This window comes from Ornithorhynchus anatinus, chromosome X1, assembly GCF_004115215.2.
Source record: "Ornithorhynchus anatinus isolate Pmale09 chromosome X1, mOrnAna1.pri.v4, whole genome shotgun sequence".
Lineage (NCBI taxonomy): Eukaryota > Metazoa > Chordata > Mammalia > Monotremata > Ornithorhynchidae > Ornithorhynchus > Ornithorhynchus anatinus.
In genome coordinates, this window is record NC_041749.1 from 96,546,944 (window position 1) to 96,567,619 (window position 20,676).

A 20,676-nucleotide genomic window follows, 5' to 3' on the forward strand; every position below is an offset into this window, starting at 1 on the left:
GTAGAGGTGAAACCGGCAGGTCTTGGTAACGGATAGGATGTGTGGGGTGAACGAGAGGGACGAGTCAAGGATGACACCGAGATTGCGGGCCTGCGGGACGGGAAGGATGGTCGTGCCATCCACGGTGATGGAGAAGTCTGGGAGCGGACCGGGCTTGGGAGGGAAGATGAGGAGCTCAGTCTTGCTCATGTTGAGTTTTAGGTGGCGGGCCGACATCCAGGTGGAGACGTCCCGGAGGCAGGAGGAGATGCGAGCCTGAAGGGAGGGGGAGAGGACAGGGGCGGAGATGTAGATCTGCGTGTCATCTGCGTAGAGATGGTAGTCAAAGCCGTGAGAGCGGATGAGTTCACCGAGGGAGTGAGTGTAAATGCAGAACAGAAGAGGGCCAAGAACTGACCCTTGAGGAACTCCAACAGTTAAAGGATGGGAGGGGGAGGAGGCTCCAGCGTAGGAGACCGAGAATGATCGGCCAGAGAGGTAAGAGGAGAACCAGGAGAGGACAGAGTCCGTGAAGCCAAGGTGAGATAAGGTATGGAGGAGGAGGGGATGGTCGACAGTGTCAAAGGCAGCAGAGAGGTCAAGGAGGATCAGAATGGAGTAGGAGCCATTGGATTTGGCAAGAAGGAGGTCATGGGTGACCTTAGAGAGAGCAGTCTCGGTAGAGTGGAGGGGACGGAAGCCAGATTGGAGGGGGTCTAGGAGAGAATGGGAGTTAAGGAATTCTAGGCATCGATTGTAGACGACTCGTTCTAAGATTTTGGAAAGGAAGTGTAGTAGGGAGATAGGACGATAACTGGAGGGGGAAGTGGGGTCAAGAGCGGGTTTTTTAGGATGGGGGAGACGTGGGCGTGTTTGAAGGCAGAGGGGAAGGAGCCCTTGGAGATTGAGTGGTTAAAAATAGAAGTTAAGGAAGGGAGGAGGGCAGGGGCGATGGTTTTAAGAAGGTGAGACGGAATGGGGTCCAAGGCGCAGGTGGAGGGGGTGGCACTTGCGAGGAGGGAGGAGATCTCCTCTGAGGATACTGCAGGGAAGGATGGGAAAGTAGGGGAGGGGGTTGTTGGGGGGGAGGGGAGAGGCGGAGGGGTGACTTTGGGGAGCTCAGACCTGATCGTGTTGATTTTCGTGAGGAAATAGGTGGCCAGATCATTAGGGGTGAGAGATGGGGGAGGGGGAAGAACAGGGGGCCTAAGGAGAGAGTTAAAGGTCCGGAACAATCGGCAGGGGTGACGGGCATGGGTGTCGATGAGGGAGGAGAAGAAGCTTTGCCTGGCGGAGGAGAGGGCAGAGTTAAGGCAGGAAAGGATAAATTTGAAGTGTGTGAGGTCGGCTTGGTGCTTGGACTTTCGCCAGCAGCGCTCAGCAGCTCGAGCATAGGAGCGTAGGAGGTGGACGGAGGAGGTGATCCAGGGCTGTGGGTTAGTGGCGCGAGAGCGGCGGAGGGAAAGGGGGGCGAGAGAGTCGAGATGAGTAGAGAGGGTGGAGTTGAGAGCGGAGACCCGCTCGTCGAGAGTGGGAAGAGAGGACAGGGCGGCAAGGTGAGGAGAGATGCTATTGGAAAGACGGATGGGATCGAGAGAGCGGAGGTCTCTGTGGGGCAGTAGCGAAGATTTGCAGGGGGAGGGAGTGTGAGAGATGAGGCAGGTGAGAAGGTTATGGTCCGAGAGAGGGATTTCAGAGTTGGTGAGTGAGGAGATAGTGCAGCGGTAGGAGATGACAAGATCGAGGGTGTGACCGAGTCGGTGAGTGGGCGCGGTATGGTGGAGGAGGAGGTCGGCAGAGTCGAGGAGGGATAGCAGGCGGGCGGCAGAGGAGTCGTCGGGTACATCCGTATGGATGTTGAAGTCTCCAAGGATCAGAGTGGGCAGAAAGAAGGAGAGAAGGAAGGTGAGAAAGGGGTCAAGGTGGTTGAAGAAGTCGGAGGTGGGACCGGGAGGGCGGTAGATGACGGCGACAAGTAACTGGAGTGGGTGGTAGAGGCGAATGATATGGGCTTCGAAGGAGGGGAAGGAGAGGGAGGGGGGAGGAGGGATAGTGCGGAAGCGGCATCGGGGCGAGAGGAGGAAGCCGACGCCTCCTCCCTTACCGGTGAGTCTGGGGGAGTGGGAGAAGGAGAGGCCTCCGCTGGAGAGAGCGGCGGCGGAGACCGTGTCTTCGGGAGAGAGCCACGTTTCCGAAAGGGCGAGGAGGAGGAGAGAGCAGGAGAGGAAAAGGTCATGGATGAAAGGTAGCTTGCCTGTAACAGAGCGGGGGTTCCAGAGGCCACACTTGAAAGTAGCTGTGGGTGCAAGGGGAGGAGGGGGGGAAGGGCGGGGGGAGGGGAGGGTTTGGATGGGAAGGAGGTGGCGGGGCCCTGGACGAGGAGAGGGGGATGAGGGGTGGCGGTGGGACAAGAGGACTGGGATGGGGCATGGGTGGGGAAGAGAGAAGGGGGGAGGGGGTGAAGAGGGGGTTAGGTGGGGGGAAGAGTAGGGGGAGGGGGAAGAGGGGTAGCGCTGGTAAAGTGGGGTTCTAGGGCGGGAGAGAGGAGGGGGGGAGGAGACAGAGGAGAGAGCGGGAAAGAGCTGAGCGAGAGAGGGGAAGGGGAAGGGGAGGATAGGAAGGGGCGGGAGGGGGGAGGGGGGGAGGAGGGACATGGCGAGGCCAGAGAGGTGGGTGGCAGCACTGACAACAACAAACAGTAATAAACGAAATCGGTAATATAGCAACATGATACAATATGATACAATACAGTGGTGCTAATATAGCAACATGATACAGTATGATACAATATAGTCGTGTTAATAAAAGGGGTGATGACCAGGGTCGGGGGTAGACTCGATTAAGGGGCGACCTGATCAAATTCAAAATCTGACGACAATAAACAATAAAAAGCGAGATCGCAAATATAGCAACATGCTACAGTAAGGCACACTACAATAGTGTTAATAAGCAGGCGATGACCAGGGTCGGGGGACGAGCCGACCCTACCCGATCAGACTCAAAGTCAAGCGGCCAGCGGCCGAGAGTGTCCCAGAGCGCATGACCAAATAACCCTGTGGCGGCGGGGGGGCCCTGAGGTTGTCCGGGGTGGGTGGCGGCCGTAGGCGGCGGCTAAGGCAAGGTAACATGGTGAGAACAAGGACGTCGTCGCCCGGGGCGGGGGCGGGAGGGATGAATCACCTCAAGAGGGAAGAGGGAGTGAGGCCTTCCCAAAATGGCCGCCTCAGGCAGAGTGGGGGCTTCCTAAAATGGCCGCCTCGGGCGGAGTGGGGGAGCGGTTGGGGAGCACAATGTCCCCGGGCCCGAGCAGGGGGACACAATGTCCCACCAACTGAGCATCAAGAGGAAAGCTAGAGAAATTAAGCATCAAAAGGCAGACAACTGCTTGTCAATCTATCAATAGTATTTATTGAGTGCCTTCTGTGTCCAGAGCACTGTACTGAGAGCGAAGGGTGAATCGGGAAAGTACAATATGACCGAGTTGGTAGATTCCATCCCTGCTCATGAGAAACTTATAGTCCACTGGAGGAGATGGATATTAAAGTAGATTGTGGATAGGGGAATTAGTAGAATAGAAAGATATTTACATAAGTGCTGTGGGACTGGGGCGAGTATCCAAGTGTTTAAGAAGTACACAGTCAAGTTCATAGTACATGCAGAAGTGAGGGTGGAGAGGCAAAATGAAGCGCTTAGTCTGGGAAGGCCCCCTCGGAGAAGATGTGGTTTAGGAAGGCTATGAAGGTTGGGGGAGTCGTCTCGTCTTGTCAGACGCTCTGGTCAAAAGCTTTGGTGAGGAAATGGAAGTGAATCACCAGTGAAATTTCTGGATTATGGATAGATTTCATTGATTAACATCATCTTTACTTCCCACTGACATGGATGATCAAAAGTAGCCGGAATTTCTCTTAGCAGCATCATTTCTCCCCAGGTGGGGAGCAAACGCAGGGGCTGGGAAGTGGGCTATGGAGTGACCAACCTTACATATCCCCACCCGATTCACCCTTCTTTCTGCATCATCTAAGCACAGCTGTACCCTTTAAGCACTTTGTTACTCACCCCACCCCAGAGCATTTGTGTACATCTCCTTATACTCTGCAATTTATTTAATATCTCTCCCTGCCACTAAACTGTAAATTCCTTGAGGGCAGGGATCAATTCTACCAATTCTATTGTACTGTACATTCTTAAGTGCTTGTACAGTAAGCTCTAAATAAATACCATTGATTGGTTGATCAATTGGGAAACTATGTGGCTTGGGGTTTTTTTGTTTGTTTTTGTTAGCATGCATGTTGTTTTTCAGTGATTCTTCCCTCCCCATGGAAATATGCATGGGACAGGCAGTAGTCCTACAAAGAAAATCCCTGAGAATACACTTTCTATGCTTCTTTTGTGAAAGGCATGGTTTAGTACTGTACTTTCCTGCATCGTACTCAGCCATATAAATCAGACTTTAAACAGGAAGATCAGGCCCAGAGTAGTGTCTAGATATACAAAGAATATATCAAAATCTTAAGCCTGCAGTTTCACAGCTGTGACCTAATTCCTGTCCAAACGAAAGAGATTTCCATCCCCCTCATCATGGCTGGCTTAATCAAGACCAGAAGGATGATGACAATGGAGCGCCCGTCCTAAACAACGAAGTGGTTTTACATTTCTCTATCAGTTTGTCCTCGCCCTCCCTGGGAGGTAAGGAGAGGTATTATTCCCATTTTCTGGATGAGAAAAATGAGGCATAAAACGTTTACAGTCCCCAAGCAAGCCCGTGGTACAGTCGGCACTGAAACCCAGATCTCTTGACTCCCAGACCTGAATTCTTTTCACTAAGCCACGTTGCCACCCACTTGAGGCTTATATACCATATTCCCCATCTTCCTCATACGTAGAAGTGTTCTGAATTTCAGTCACTGAACACCTTTGCCGGTCTCCTCATCTCTGAAAAAGGTACAATTGCTTCCATTGCCTCTTTTCCCACTCCCTTCTGCACTGCCCTGATTTGCTCCCTTTATTCACCCCTCCCTCAGCCCCACCATACGGATGTACATATCTCTAATTTATTTATTTATATTAATGTCTGTCTCCCCGACTAGACTGGACTCGTCATGGGCAGGGAATGCGTCCACCAACTCTGTTGTATTGTACTCCCCCAAGTGCTTAGTCTAGTGCTCTGCACACAGTAAGCACTCAATATGATCGATTGCTTTACTTACAACTATGGTATAAGAATTCAGCATTTTTAAGAGGCTTTCAAAATAAATTACAGGTAGAATTTCCCCATAGTTTAAACTACTATATAGAATTTTGACTTGGTCATCCAAGCACTGACACACTTTGGATAAGTTACTTGACCTCAAATTTTCTCCTAAAAGTAAAGAATTGTGATTGACAATTGTCTTTCTTATAGGGACATAGTGAAAAGTTGGTAACTTTCAGTGGAAATTCCTTTTAAATACAGCTGTTACAAAACATTTCAAATGAGGAAAGAGTTTACCTGTTATTAAATAGGCTTATTAGATTGTAAAATCCCCACCACCCACTCTCTCCTAAAATCAAAAGCACTGTAACAACACGAATGATGTTCTTCCAGCTTTTTAGACAGTTATATTTTGGCTTTATTTATTCTCTAAGGAGCACTAGAAAAAATCGCTATGCTTTACTTTATAATGCTATTTCTGATCTATCTTGCTATTGAGATGGGAGAAGGGCCCAGATTTTTCTACAAATTATCAGAGGAAGATTTCAAAGTGGTAAATAGCAACATCCATAAGCACATCAGGGGTTGACACTTCATGACCTAAACAAAAGAATAGATTACAGTGTTTGTGCTGAGCAAAGAATCACTCACAAGGTCTCACCCCTGCCCTTCATGTTCCGGCTGGGAAGCAAAGTGCAAGGAGGCTGGGATGCGGGTGGTAGCACATCCCAAAGTCCTTTGGGACTTTGCACGTGGGGCCTATTTAACTCCTAAGTGACCCCTGGCAGCAAGGCTGTGCCATTGTGCAAATGCTATAACACAAGCCAGCAGGGGGTTGCTTTGGTAGCTACTGAAGTCTTCACCACCTACATCTCATCTCTCTGCTCTACCTGTTCAATCTCACAGATATCTCGGGTGGCTCTTTGGTCAAATACCTTTTCCACTAATTGCAGAGGTCCAGCAAGCATTCCCCTAGTAGCAGAGATGGGACTAGAAACCAGGCTACACTAACTGATAGCTGGGCTGTCCAGCATCCAGCGCTTAGAACAGAGCTTGGCACCCAGTAAGTGCTTAACAAATGCCATTATTATTATTATTATTATTAACACTTGGCAAGGATTGTCTCTATCTGTTGCCGAATTGTACATTCCAAGCGCTTAGTAAGTGCTCTGCACACAGTAAGCGCTCAATAAATATGATTGAATGAATGAATGAATTTGAAAAGCCCTTTTATTTAACTTTCTGTAGCGCTCAAAGTTTATATATCTCAGTGGCCTGTTAGGAAAATAACTAACAGCTAAGGCAGATCGATAAATGAATCAATGGCATTTATTGAGCGGATTTTAATGGCAATTTGTTAAGTGCTGTTCTGTGTGCTGGAGTAGACACAAGATAATCAGGTTGGACACACTCCCTGTCCCAAACAGGGCTCAAAGTCTTAATCCCCATTTTACAGATGAGGTACCTGAGGCACAGAGAAGTTCAAGTGATTTGCCCAAGGTCACACAACAGACAAGTGGCAGAGTCGGAATTGGAACCTAGGTCCTTTTGACTCCCAGGTCCATGCTCTATCCACCAGGCCATGCTGCTTCTCAGCGTGTGCAGAGTAAGTACATAAGAGTACAAAAGAGTTGGTAGGGCAACTCAAGGAGATTACAATCTAGTGGGGGAGGCGGACAATAAAATAAATTACAGATATGTGAAGCAGCAGAGTATAAGCCCTTTGTGGGACAACCTGATTACCTTCTACTTACCCCCGTGCTTAGAACAGTGCTTGGCACATAGTAAGTGCTTAAATACCATCATAAGTATTATTATTATCATTATTATTATTATAAGAATATACACATAAGTGTTGTGGGATGTTGGAGGGGTGAGTATCAAAGTGCATAGGGAGTAGAGATACAAGAGCAAAGGCAATGGAGAAGGGAAGGAGAAGAATAGGATGGGGAGAGGAGAGGTTATTCAAAGAAAGCTTCCTGAAGGAGATGTGCTTTTAGTATGGCTTTGAAGATGGGGTAGTGATGGTCCGCTGGGTATGAAGGGGAAGGGAGTTCCAGGAAAGAGGGAGAATGTGAGCAAGGCTTTGATGGTGAGAGAAATGAAATCAGAGGCCCGTAAGTAATCTGGTGTTAGAGGAGCTTTCTCTCCCCCTTCAAAGCCCTACTGAGAGCTCATCTCCTCCAGGAGGCCATCCCAAACTGAGCCCCTCTTTTCCTCTGCTCCTCCTCCCCTTCCCAAAGCCTCTACTCCCTCCCTCTGCTCTACCCCCTTCCCTGCCCCACAGCACTTGTGTATATTTGTACATATTTTTTATTTATTTTATTAATGTGTATATATCTATAATTCTATTTATCTATTTTGATGCTATTGATGCCTGTCTACTTGTTTTGTTTAGTTGTCTGTCTCCCCCTTCTAGACTGTGAGCCTGCTGTTGGGTAGAGATTTTCTCTACCTGTTGCCAAACTGTACTTTCCAAGCGCTTAGTACAGTGCTCTGTATACAGTAAACACTCAATAACTATGATTGAAGGAATGAATGGAACAAAGAGTATGTGTTGAGTTGTAGGAAGGGATCAGTGAGATATGGTAGGAGGGGGAGAGCTGACTGGGTGCCTTAAAACCAATGGTAATTCTGCTTGATACAGAAATGTATGAGCAACCACTGGAGGCTTCTGAATAGAAAAATGAGCACGGTACAATTTTTTAGAAAAATGATTTGGGTAGTAGAGTGAAGTATGACTGAAGAGGGGAGAGGCTGGAGGCAGGCAGGTCAGTGAGGAGGTTGATGCAGTAATGGGATATGACAATGTTTGGACAAGTGTGGTGGAAGCTTGGATGGAGAGGAAGGGGAGGATTCTAGAGATGCCATAATGGTAGTACTGACAGGATTTGGTTACTGACTGAATATGTGAGCTGAATGAGAGGGATGAGCAAGGATAACACCCAGGTTCCGGGCTTGGCATGCAGAGAGGATTGTGGTCTTGTCAAGAGTAATGGAAAAGTCAGTGGGAGGACAGGATGTGAGTGGGGCAATAAGGAGTTGCCTCCTTGAGGGCAGGAATCACAATTAGCAAGTGTACTGTACTCTCCCAAGTGCTTAGTATAGGGCTGTGCACAAAGTAAGCACTTAATAAATACCACTGAGTGACTGACAGGCTAAGTTTGAGATGTTGGCAGGATTTGGAAGTCATCCATGTTGGGAGAGTACTTGTGAGGCCATAGGAATGAATGGAAAATAGGGAGTGGGTGGAAGGAGACCTGAAGAGGATCTAGAACTGAGCCTTGAGGGAACCCCATAGTTTGGGGGTGTGAGCCAGAGGAGGAGCCAGTAAAAGAAACGGAGAATGAGGAACCAGAGAGATAAGAAAAGAACCAAGAGAGGACAGTGTCAATGAAACCAAGGTTAGACAGTGTTTCCAGGAGATGGAGGTGGTCCACAGTATCAAAGGCAGCTGAGAGGTCAAGAAGGATTAAGGTGGAGTAGAATTTGTTGGATTTAGCAAGAATGAGCTTATTGGTGACCTAAGAGACGAGGGTTTCCGTGAAGTGTGAGGGGGAGAGGAGGTGTCAAGGAGAAAGGAGAAAAATGGAGAAGTGGGCAGTAAGGGTAAACAACTCACTGTGAACAGTTTGGATAGGAACGGTAGGAGGGAGATGGGGCGATAACTGAAAGGTGCCATGGGGTCAAGGGAGGGTATGTTAGGATAGGGAGCATTTGGGCATGTTTGAAAGCAGTGGAGGAACCATTGGAGAATGATAATTTGAAGATGGCAATTGGGGAGCAAAGAAAGGAAGGGGCAAGGGTTTTAATCAAGTGTAAAGGGATAGGGTCAGAGGTGCAGGTGGGAGGGTCAATTCTGAGATGCTGCTGGAAAGAATGGAAGTCAATGGGGGCATGAGGATGGAACTGGAGAGGTGCAGGGGGGATTTTAGGAAGTTCACTCCTGATAGCTTTAACTTCCATCAATGAAAGAGAAGGCAATTTATCTCCCCTCTGCTTCATCTATGCACCTCTAAGTCACTTTGGTACTTACCCCATCCCTACCCCCAAGCACTTATATACATATCCTTACACTCTGCTGCTTTGCCTTTCAGTAATTTACTTTCATGTTCATCTCTCCCCGTAAGCTCCCTGTGGTCAGGGATCGTGTCTACCAACTCTACAACAGTATTTTCCCAAAAATGCTTAGTACAGTGCCTTCCGCATAGTAAAGTCTCAATAAAAATAACTGACTGGTTGATTAGGGGTGCAAGATGGGGGCGGGAGGCAGGGGGTTTAAGGAGAGAGTTAATCTAAAACACCTGAGGCAGGCAATGGACACAGGAGTCAATAAGAAAAGAGAAGTATTGCTGCTGGGCAGAGGAGAGGAGAGACTTAACAATGTGTATTTATTGCAGCCCTCAGGTGTTGAAAATCAAACTCATATGCTTGAACTTGAGCCATGGATCGGTCTTCAGGTAAAATACATTCATTTCACCTTGCAAAACCAGATGTCCAAGAGAAGAAGGGTTGGCCATAGTACCAGTACATAGGAGAAAGAAGTTATTAGGTAAAGTGTGTATGTATTTAATGAAGTCTGGGGGGGTTCGATAATGGCCATTTTCTGCATGAGGAAAATTAAACCTTCGCTAATTTTTAAAAACCAAATTAAAATACTTCAAAATTCGAGAAGAGAAAAATCACTATTTTCTACTTTTAAAAAAGAGACAGTCACCTGGGAAAAGAGAATCTAAACTTCACAAATAACTGTAGTTAGGAGTCAAAATTGCCACTGCTCTGGAGTTTTTAATATATTAAAAAATTATTCAGGTGAAGTGTTGAAGATAAGCAGCATTACTGGGTCTAGTGTGTGAGCAAAACACGAAATCTAAATTAAAGAACTAAATTCAATTTCATGGGTTTAATTCAGCCACAATTTAATCTTGGAGGACTGCTTTACATACAAAGTAAGAGTCAGACTGATCTTAACTTCATACACTGGTGGAATACAACTTTACCTACCTTTTAGAGAAATAGCAAATTATATTTGCTAATGATATCTTGCCACACACAAGGGCTCTACAGAATATTCAACTCCAATCCATGCTCCCATGAAGAGTAGTAATCCAAATCTAGCACAGCCAATCTGAGATTCTCAGGCCAACATATTTTGTACCAAATCAAACGCGCGTGGGCCTCCAAATACTTACTTCTGTAATATTTAGCTTAATACACTTAGGTCCTAAGGACGGGACATTTGGTCTGTAAATAAGGACTTACATGGAGTTGTGAGGAATTGGTGGACTCTCTCCCCTCCAAGACCAATTCTTTAAATTGCCTTGATGCTGTTATTTTGGCTTATTGACTTTGTTGCACGCTGGTACCACCGTCTTTAACTACCAACTCTGGATTGTGAGTCCCTTTTGGGACAGGGGCCATGTTGGACCTGTTAAGTTTCAATCTACCCTATAGCTTAGCACAATGCTTGAGACATAAACACGTAATAAATACCGTCACTCATGAACACCCTCCAAAAAAGCATTCTTTAGTTAAAAATGTATACGCATGGCTGGTCCAGAGGCACAGATATAGGTGCTAACTTGTCATTTAACATTAAAAGTGAATGGAAACAACTGCTTCCGGATTATATATCATTTCATCTCTTCCAGTTGGCTAAAAACAGGACACCTTGAGCTCAGTTTCTGTATATGGGGTTTTTTTTGTTTTTTAAAGTGACATATAAATAAGTGAGAGAAGTACTAATTTGGCATTGAAAAGCAATGAGAAGTAACATGGCCTAATAGAAAGAGCATGGGCTTGGGAATCAGGCTCCACCACTGGTCTGTGTATCCTTGGGCAAGTCCCTTAATTTCTCTGTGCCCCAGTTACCTCATCTGGAAAATGAGGATTAAATCCTCCTCCCTCTGACTCAGACTGTGAGCCCTATGTGGGACAGGGATGGTGCCCAACCTGATTATCTTATATTTTCCCCAGCATCTAGAACAGTACCTGACACATAATAAGTGCTTAACAAATACCATCAAAAAAATAGATTCAAGCACAGAAAACGGTGCCAAGCAAATCAGCCTGGTTGCTAGGGGCAGTGGGGTGGTTGGAAGAGAAGAAAACATTTTCTGACCGCTTTCAAAGAAGAGATACTTCCCTATTTAGACATCCAGAGTGGGAAAGGGAACCAAAAAAACAAAAAACCTTGAAGTCTGGCTTAAAAATAAATCTTTTCCTTTACTTTGGGCCTTTCTTCTGACACTCTGACCTCTTTGAAGAGGAAAATAATGAAATGAAGAGTTTTGGAGGTTGGGTAATTGGTGTCAAATAAGTTACTGGCTCTTCAGAAGTCATATCCAGTGAAAGAAAACCTAAAGGCAAATGGGTAGAATGGCTCCTTGATATCCCCATCACACAAGATTTATGAACTGATACACATAACATTTAATGCTGAATGCCTATTTTAGGAGAACTGTCAAAAAAAATCTAGACCAATGTAGTCAGCGTGGCGCAGTGGAAAGAGCACGGGCTTTGGAGTCAGGGCTCATGAGTTCGAATCCCAGCTCTGCCACTTGTCAGCTGTGTGACTGTGGGCAAGTCACTTAACTTCTCTGTGCCTCAGTTCCCTCATCTGTAAAATGGGGATTAAGACTGTGAGCCCCACGTGGGACGACCTGATTCCCCTGTGTTTACCCCAGCGCTTAGAACAGTGCTCTGCACATAGTAAGCGCTTAACAAGTACCAACATTATTATTAGTCTCCAATCTCTCCACCTCAAAAAGTTATACTTTCAATTACTTCCATTAATCAGTCTACACCAAGAAATCACAAACTTAAAACAGAAACACAACCTCAGAAATCATCTTGAGAAGCAGCATGGCCTAGTGGAAATAGCACAGGCCCAAGAGTCAGAGGACTTAGTTTCTAGTCCCAGCTCTGCCATTTGCCTGCTGTGTGACCCTGGACAGGTCATGTAACACTTCTTTCTCTTGGTTTACTCATCTGTAAAATGGGAATTTTAATACCTGTTCTCCTTCCTTCCTAGATTGTCAGCCCCATGTGGAACAGGGACCGTGGCCCAACTATTTCGTACCTCCCCTTGCGCTTGGCACATAGTAAGCACTTAAATAGCACAGTAGTTATTATTGTTTGTATTTGAATTGCAAACTCAGGCCCAGGATCCCCCAGCCCCCACCACTGCATTTGATCATCTCATCCAAAATGGGTGTGAGGAAGTAGCTGCTGCTTGATTGTACATTTTGGACAAAGTTTGATTACTGATTCAACTTCCTTGCTGACCTCCCTGCCTCCTGTCTCTCGCCACTCGAATCCATACTTCACTCTGCTACCCGGATCATTTTTCTACAAAAACGTTCAGGCCATGTTTCCCCACTCCTCAAGAACTTCCTGTAGTTGCCCATCCACCTCTGTAGCAAACAAAAATCCTCGACATTGCCTTTAAAGTGCTCAATCAGCTTGCCCACTCCTATCTCATCTCACTTCTCTCAACCCAGCCTACACACTTTGGTCCTCTAGTGCTAACCTTATCGCTGTTCCTCGATCTCACCTGTCTCACTGCCGACCCCCAGTCCACATCCTGCCTCTGGCCTAGAATGCCCTCCCTCCTCAAATCTGACAGGGAATTACTCCCCCAGCTTCAAAGCCTTATTGAAGGCACATCTCCAAAAGGCCTTCCCAGACTAAGCCCCATTTTTCCATATCTCCCACTCCCTTCCGCATCACCATGACTTGCTCCCTTTGCTCTTCCCCCACCCCTTGCAGCCCCACAGCACTTATGTACCTATCTGCAATTTTATTTATCTGTATTGATGCCTGTCTCCCCCCGCCTAGACTGTAAGCTCGTTGTGGGCAGGGAGTATCACTGTTTATTGTTGTATTATACTTTCCCAAGTGCTTAGTACAGTGCTCTGCACACAGTAAGCACTCAATAAATATGACTGATTGATTAAACCAGCCAGGGAAACTACTACCATTATGCCATTTCATGCTACCATTCTCCAAAAAGACCGGGAGGGTAAAACTGTACATCACCAAAATTCCAGTCACTGAAGCAAACGGCCAAATCGTAAGACTGTCTTGGCCCAACTGGGCTACCTAGAATAATCTGTTTTATATGGTTTACTCACTGTAATGGCTTCTGCATTTTTACTGAATACGCACTGTGTCAGTAAGTAGCTGATGTGACTCTCGCCCCACCCCCTTCCTCCCCTGCACCTCACCGCCTAGACTTAATGAATACAATGGACATAATCACATGGGTAAAGTTTGTTGGCAAACACAATGAACCCATATTGGAGAAGTACAGATACAGTGGGCACTATAAACACAGAGAATACTGCCAATAGAAAATGCTTCTTGACAACAAGAGAACTTCGGGTTTTTCCAGTTAGATTCTAATTAAGATGCTCACAACAGCGCATACTCTGAAAACTTTTCTATGTGGTGTTCCCATGTGGAGAATTACAGTAAACTTGGGGAAACTGGTGAGAAGCAGCATGGGCTGGTGGAAAGAGCATGGACCTGGGTTCTAATCCTGGCGCGGCCAATTGCCTGCTCTGAGACCTTGGGCAAATCACTTCACTTCTCTGTGCCTTAGTTTTCTCACCTGTAAAATGGGAATTAAACACCTGTTCTCCCTCTCCCTTAGACTGTGAATCCCATGTGGGATAGGGACTGTGTCTGACTTGATATTTTTTATCTACCCCTGAACTTAGTACAATACTTGGTACATAGAAGAGATTAATAATTATTGGGGCATTTGTTATTAAACTGCTAACCACAGACTTCAAGATCACATATTCAGACGTAACAAAAGCTGGGAGTCAACAGTCATGAATCATGTGGTGTCTACAGAAAGGCTAATAGGAAATAAAATCTGTGGCCTATAAGGAATGGATTGTTTTAATGGTCTAGAACACAGGAATTGGCATCATTCCCTTAGTTCGCTAAAGGAGACCTGAGTTAAATCCTCCAAGGAGAATATTTGCTTTCAATCTTCCCACCTTACTTCTCATTTACATGAACACAACATTAAGCTGTTATGAAAAATAATTTTTAATTTACAAAATAAGATACATTGACTGCATGTCATACTATCATGTTTATATCTGCTGACCTGCAGATTAGTTTTTCCAAACTAGGTTGCAGAGCCATTATATGGCAAGGAACACATCTACCAACTCTATCACATTACAGTCTCCCAAGCACGTAGTACAGTGCTCTACACACAGTAAATGCTCAATAAGGTGATTTGATTACTATATGTATAGTATGTGTGCGTGTGTGTACATGTATATATATATATATATACATATATATTTAGCTGAGAAGCAGCATGGCCTAGTGGATAGAGCATGAGCCTGGGAGCCAGAAGGACCTGGGCTCTAATTCCAGCTCTGCCACCTATCTCTATGATCTTGGGCAAGTCACTTAACTTCTCCATTCCTCAGTTATCTCATCTGTAAAATGGAGATTGAGACTGTGAGCCTTATGTGGGATAGAGACTGTGTCCAACCTGATTAGCTTGTATCTACCTCAGTGCTTAGTACAGTGCCTGGCACATAGTTAGCGCTTAACAAATACCATTTAAAAAATATATTTTACTATAATTTCTATGATAAACTACTACCCCCTTCATCAAGTTTGGCTGCTCAAATTTTAATCACTGATGGACAAATCAAAACACCTCCAGGACAGGCACCTAATCCGCAGGGGCACCATTCATTTAAGAAATCCCCAAATATATGGTATATCTTTATGATGTCATCTAAAGGAATACCTAGACTTTTCTACCTGTTGCTACTATTGTTGAAGGGTTTAGTGGACTATATCTGTCAATCAGTGGTATTTGATTGAGCACTTACTGTGTGCAGTGTCCTGTACTAAGCGCTTGGGAGAGTACCATGTAACTGAATTGTTATATTCTCTGTCCACAAGATGCTTACGGTCTTCAGGGAGGGACAGGTATTAAAATAAGTTATGGCCATGTACATAAGTGCCATTGGGTGAATATCAAGTGATTAAAGGGTACAGATCCAAATGTCCATAAGGCTGCGTGATTCTGTTCCCCAAGTGCATTCTGTTTCCCCCACGCCCCAATACCCTGGAAAATGGGCAGGAAATTGAGGGCATTGTTCAAGCTGAAGCCCACACGATCCTTGCCCCCAACAACAATGCCTAGTCCATTACAGGGTGCCAGCTGACCAGCCTTCTGCCCCCCGCCCCCAGTTTATAAAACCCCCATCCTCTCCAGGGAGGCTTAGCATTGCCCCTCTGTACGGATACTGAAAGAGAAGCCCAGTGGGGTGCATTCACTTGCCCAACAGCTGGCTGCCCGCAGCCAAGATTAGTGTTCCTAGGCCAGTCCTATGAGGCCTCACCAAAACAAGTTAGGGATCTCACTGATGGCTAAGCACACTGCTCTTTGTGGAAATGGAAGGTGCTTGGGCCAAGCTTACCACATTAAGGTGTGAGGCCTTAGTAAGGCCTGTTGTGCTGAATTAAATCAGCGATCCATTCAGTCAGTTATATCTTCTCTGGTTGGTATCAATCCATCAGTGGTATTTATTGAGTGCTTACTGTGTGCAGAGCACTGAACTAAGCTCTTGGGAGAGTACAGTACACAGTTGTTAGACCAATCCCATTACTTTATAAATTCCTTGTTAACAGTACATTAAATATCTTTGGACAGATAGCATTAAGATAAGGCCAGTATAAAATTATGGAAAAACATGATCACAGCTTTTATGGAACTTATCGTCTAAATGGATAGCACAGATGTGAACTTTACATAAAATCCATGATTTTGAGAAATACTAAAGATAGATATTTTCCCAAGAAGGAAAAAAAACCCTTAATTTTGCTCTTTTGGTTGTTGTTCTTTCCCCCTGTGAATTTTCCTGAATCCTCCTGAAACTGAATGAAGGCCCAAGGAAAATGGAAGAGGGAAGGGTAGGCAGCAGTGAGGAAAGGACTAGAGGAAGAGAGAAACTTTTAAACTGCCCCTGCTAACCCAGCCAAAGGATTAACTCGAAGTCATGCAGATGATTAATAATCAAGGGCAGTTTCCCCAAACTGAAATTCCATATTAGAATCACCCACCACTCTATTTCAATGGTAAATGGTGGGAAACTCAATCCCCATGTCAAAGGAAATAGTTTCTTTCCTTGAGGAAAGGTATGTTCCCTATCTAACTGTACCCTTTAATGTCTGGGAGAGGAGGAATCTGTCAATTTCATGTTTCTGATCCCTCATACTTCAAACCCTGAGAATTGAGAGCTAACAACTGCCTAAATGCAAATCACAACCCCCAACCCTCAACTTAGATACTTCCTGGCAATTTCAACCTAAAGACTTCCTGTTGAGTCAGTCTCTTTCAAAGGAACATTCTGAGATGCTGAATGTTCACAAGTTTCTCAAAGTATCCCACCTAATCACTCTTAAAGGAGAACTGTCAGAAACAAAAGCTGATTGCTGGAGTCAAAAAATTATTGAACTTCATAAGCCACAGGACACAGAAGGCGCACACACACACACAAACACACACACCCTCCCTCCCCTCCCCCCACCCCATTCATCAAGGCATTTCATTCCCTTGGGCTCTTGTAACTAAGTACAATATTTAATTAAATATCCTGTTCTTACTGGCTTATGTACGAGAGAACACTAATTTTAGAAAACTGATTAGCCAGTTCTTTCTAACTCTATGCAGTTGTAGCTAAGGTCAGATTTTTCTCTGAAACTATGGCAACAAAACCACAGAAGACTTTGTCTATAAGGCTGAGTGATACTGTTGTCCTTGATACCTAAACTTGGGTAATTCCTCCCTCAATTAGAGGGAGTATATTTTTTATATGATGTGGGGAAGGAAAGTCGAAGTAAGTTTCCATACAAATGTCTTCACTGGGTAACAGTGAAATTTTTTTTGAGACAAACCTTTAAAAGCACAAAACTTTCAGACACCAGAGAAGCACAGATTCAAAGATGGCTGTTCTGAGGAAATCTCAGTCCAATAGCAGGTTCAGTAAACAAGAAATTGGAGCAGTTCATTTTCCTTATCTTCCCAGCACCTCCACCAAATCCTAAATTTCCTCCGACAAAACAAAAGGAGGAGGAAAAAGGTGCAATTTTTTTTTAAAAGAAGCAACTACTTTCTCTCCCTGGTCCTGCTTATTCTGCAACTCAATTTCAAACACATTGTTTGGCCACCTTTAAAGGGTTGTGATGATGCTCTCCCCCTCCAGGGAGGGTTAACACCATTTTAATGCATTAGGAGGTTTTCCTGGAGTGAGAGCCACAAAAACTAGGCTGGACACATCCATCCCATTGATATGCCAAAGCTCAACTGGCCTGAAAAACAAGGTACAGAATGTAGCTCCCAAACAGTGGTGACCAGAAATCCCAGGGACTCCATTAGGACAAGGCTGGCTTGCTGTAAAAAGCAAAATGACACAATCTCTCCTTTCTGTTTGAGAAGACAATTCCAATGGCCAGCAACTCCAATCCAAGACAAAGAATGCCATCTATCATCCCTGGGCCCCCGCACAAGCTCATACAAAAAGGCCGGCTAAAAGCTCCATCATACTCTGGTTAAGAAACAAGAGAGCCCACAACACAGGGTCATTACCCAATGCAGAACAGGAAGAGACCAAACTTTTAACAATTTCAGAGTCTCAAACCCAGCTCCTGATCCCCCAGAGGAAAATAGATTCCTTAATTTGAGGAGATTCCTTCCTTCTCATCTATCTCTGTCCTCCCGCCATGCATTCCAGATGAAAGACCTTCCACAGGAAGCAAAACAGCAGGAGCTGTTGGATTGTTTAGTGAGGAAATATTTGGAGCCCCAAGTTTTTAAACTTCAAGTAGCAGGGTCTCTTGTGAGTCAGCTTTTTCATCCAAGTGAAAAACTCCAGGCTTAAAACTAACAAATCTGGCCAAAAAAAAAAAAAAAAAAGTTAGGGGGTGAGGAGGGGAGGCCTTCAAAGGGATTATAGGTTCTGGCATTAAGAATTTATCTTGTTCTGAAGTAAAAATAAATAAATAAAACGTTTAATTATTTATCACATTTCAGATGGGTTAACATCAAAACTATCCTTTGAATGTTACCCATCTGATCAAATTATAACTAACAGTTTTTATTCAGCACAAAAATGATGTAGTATAGTGGACTTGACTGGAAAGCACAGGCTAAAACTGATAATTCTAGCTGGGCCACTTACTGTGTGACCTTGATCAGATTGCTTAACCTCTCTGTGCTGCAATTTTCTCTCTGCAAAAGAGGATCATTTAAGGATTATTGCCAAACTCACTGAAACATCATCTACCCCCATCAGGGCTGTAGAGCTAAAGAATGTGATTACATATAGCACTTTTTTTAAAAGGACATCTACCACCAATATTTACTGCTCTTCTTGAATGATCACTCCTGCAGCTGTGGACTCGCATAAACCAGCTCACAAATTTCAATAGCTTCATGTAAAAACCAACTAACTATCCCTCAACATTACACAGGTTTTCCTCCTGGTTAGTAGTCTAACTTTTTCACGTAATTCTACTGCAATAAATTTCTTGTTCGTGGTCATCATGCTTCACTTAATTGCTGAATTACAGGCCTTGCTGGGTCACAGGCCTATTGCCCCTTAAAGTGGGAGGTAACAGATTTTCCCTAGGGCCAGAGTCTCTAGCCTGGGCTTGGCTGGGTTCCACACAATCAGAGCTTCTCACCTCTCCTTAGAAAATGCCTGGCCATTCACAAATTTGCCAACTGTGGTGGTTTACAGGAATGCAAATCCCTCCCGCAGCAAGGTATACCTGAATTATTGTAACCTGAGAATCCAAAGGCGTTTAGATCTGAGCTCCCACATTTAATGAATGAGTGTGAAACGCTAGAATACAGTAAAGATCAAAGAAGCAGCTTAGATTTCTCCCAAGTCTATCACCCAAAAGGTATATTACTGCATACACACATAAAAACGGGAACACTTTCATCCCAAATATTCTGCAATATCTGGAGATCCGGATCTAAAAAGAGAGTGCCACACTGACCTAAACAGTATCTAAAATGGAGGGCGAGGAGAAGGAAGGAGGGAATCGAAAGACCAGAATCTTAATGTATTAATCTCAATATCTCAAGCATGCAGGGAGAAACCCTGGGATACATTAGAGTTAGTGGGAATACAGCACAATCAAGCAGCATATGCACAGTCCCTGTGGTTACATAATACTCTCCAAATGTTATATGTTGCCCTGGGAAAAGTACCAAATTACAGTTTTGTTCTTTCTAAATGGAGTCTTTTGGTGCAAGATTGAGGTTAACTGGTAAGTCTAAAGTAAAGACTGTAAACACATTAATCTTTTTATTAAAAATGAACTGATTTAACGGAACATGGAGAACACTGCTAAAGACTATCAGTACAAATTTTCTCCCTATGCCCCAAGGCACAAACATAACACACACCTCAAACTGACTCATATATATTGCATTACCTTCCGTAGGTCTAGATAAGTGCAAATCATATTTTTTTTCCATGATGAAGCTGTCACATTATGGATTAGGATCAAAAGAACAAACAAAATTTAAGCTACTACTCCCAATGTGGGTATTTTTAAATCTAAATAAGATATGGGTTCATTCTTTCCATGTCTTGCCAAAAAAAGGGAATAATGTTGCCGAGCAACAACTGAAAACAATGGGTCTGTGAAAATGGTTCGTAGAAAACTGAGCATGTTAATTTAGCATTGCAATGGAGAAACTCTCTGAACCAGATTTCTAGTCCCATGAAGGTGTGAAGTCACATGGTATGCCTAGGATGCTCAAGATAGTGTTCCCCCAACCCCCAGGACTGTCCTAATTTGGACTGCTCCTATCCTATGGAAAAATAAACTTTTCAGGCAGCTGAGTTGGTCCTAGATGAGGCCTAAAGGTAGCTTGAATCCAGCCAGGTTTGGCTTTATGCCATCAAGTCCTAGTTCCATAGAGTTGGGGCCCATTCTAAGTGACACCACACTAACTTTAACTCTTTTCTCCATTTTCCCCTTGTTGAGAAACATAGCCTGCTTGTTCCTTGCCAAGACACACATAGGACCTGGAAAGTTCACTAGGTAGCTCTGAGAGGCTCTCTCATAATGTAGTATTCTGAGTGCCAGATTATGGAATACGGTAAAATGAGGAGAATGAACATGGGCTAAATTTACATGGCTCATATCTGGGTACCCTGTAAAAATTATTGGGAAGCCCACAGCTATAAGTAGGCTTCCACCTCTGGGACAAGAGAATGTTCATCATAGAGCCCTGAAGAGGCCTCCATGGAAAGACTGGCTTGCCCACCATCAGAAAGAGCAATGCAGGAGAGGGCCATAGCCCCTCTATTTCTAGTCTTCTTGGGTCTCTATAGGCAAGCTTCTTTCTATGCTCACTGGGGCTTGAAATTCATTCAATCGTATTTATTGAGCACTAACTGTGTGCAGAACACTGTACTAAGCACTTGGAAAGTACAATT

The 20,676-nt window shown here is 44.7% G+C and overlaps 1 protein-coding gene across 9 annotated transcripts in view; it reads right to left on the bottom strand.

The window, feature by feature from the left end:
• Positions 1–20,676, bottom strand: part of ITPR1 (inositol 1,4,5-trisphosphate receptor type 1) — a 336,719-nt gene that overhangs the window by 282,214 nt on the left and 33,829 nt on the right. The window lies entirely within an intron of this gene.